This window comes from Sinocyclocheilus anshuiensis, unplaced genomic scaffold, assembly GCF_001515605.1.
Source record: "Sinocyclocheilus anshuiensis isolate Anshui unplaced genomic scaffold, SAMN03320099.WGS_v1.1 scaffold355, whole genome shotgun sequence".
NCBI lineage: Eukaryota > Metazoa > Chordata > Actinopteri > Cypriniformes > Cyprinidae > Sinocyclocheilus > Sinocyclocheilus anshuiensis.
In genome coordinates, this window is record NW_015549571.1 from 1,375,509 (window position 1) to 1,376,856 (window position 1,348).

A 1,348-nucleotide genomic window follows, 5' to 3' on the forward strand; every position below is an offset into this window, starting at 1 on the left:
ACACACACACACACACACGTGCACACACACACACACACACACACACACACACGTGGAAAAACTACAACAGTATTCACACACACTCAAAGAGGTGTGAGGTTGTTACTTTTTCCATCTTTTTGCTGAGTGTGTTGGGGCTGGTTAACTCTTATTTGAGGAAAGTGTGAGTTCAGCTTATTCAGTCAATAACAAATTTAAGCATCAGCGTCATTACTTGTTGGTGTAAAAATGTAAACTCACTTTACATTCAGTTGGTGTTCTGTGGTGTCGTGGAATTTGAGCTCACATCAAACAGATACAAGCTGCATTTATGCTCGATGCACCTCAGAGGCTTTTATAATGTAGCTTTGCTCACAAACTATTTTTAAAAACATGAAGGTACAGGACATGCTGAGAAAATATCAGCTGAACCGCTGAGAGGCAGCTGTGAGAAGTAACTTGTCAAACTTTACAAAAATCGTTTTAATAAAGCCATCAAAGTTTTACATTTTTATATTCTATACAGTATATTATTTGGTCATTTTTTCTGTGTTCAATACTTAAAGGGTTAATCCACCTAAAAATAAAAACTCTGTCATCATTTGCTCACCTTCACATCATTGCATCCAATCCCAGAAGACTTTAATTTAAAGTTAAAGTTTTTCAAGTTCAAGTTGATTTATTGGCATGACATTTGTGTATTTTTTTATTATAAAGTTTTTTTATATTGTTTTTTTATTTTTTTTTATTATCATTTATTTTGTGCATTGTGTATTTGTAATTTATCTACAAACACAAATTAAGAGATTTTTAATATAACCTGACAGATTTCTGTTCCTCCACAGAAAGTCCATTTCATCAAAACTTTCATACTTGAAAAAGTTCATAAAGAGATTGTAGAAGAAAGGTCTTCATGTATGAATATAAAGTAATTGTATCTCTTCAGAAGACTTTTATGGAGCAAAAATCTCTGTTTTCATTAAAAATATCTTTGTTTGTGTTTTGCAGTTGATTGAAAACGAAAAGTTTAAACAAACATAGGGGTGCATAATCAATGACAAAAGTTTCATTTTTGCATTCCTTAGTAAAAAAGTAATACATTTAAAAAATGCACTTATTTCATACTTAGTATAGTTCAAATCTATTATCATATTTACTGACATGTCGCTCAAGGCTTACTGATTTAATAATTCTAATTAAACTTTATTTGGTGTACTACTTGTGCACAATGCACATTTCTTAATATTAAGCCTAAAATGTGTTTTAATGTCACTATTGATAGGGATGTAACGATTCACTCAACTCACGATTTGATTCGATTCACGATTTTGATTTCACGATTCGATTCGATTCATGATTATTATTTAAT

The 1,348-nt window shown here is 31.1% G+C and overlaps 1 protein-coding gene across 1 annotated transcript in view; it reads left to right on the forward strand.

The window, feature by feature from the left end:
• LOC107657396 (cytoplasmic dynein 1 intermediate chain 2) overlaps positions 1–1,348 on the forward strand; it is a 48,831-nt gene that overhangs the window by 36,984 nt on the left and 10,499 nt on the right. The window lies entirely within an intron of this gene.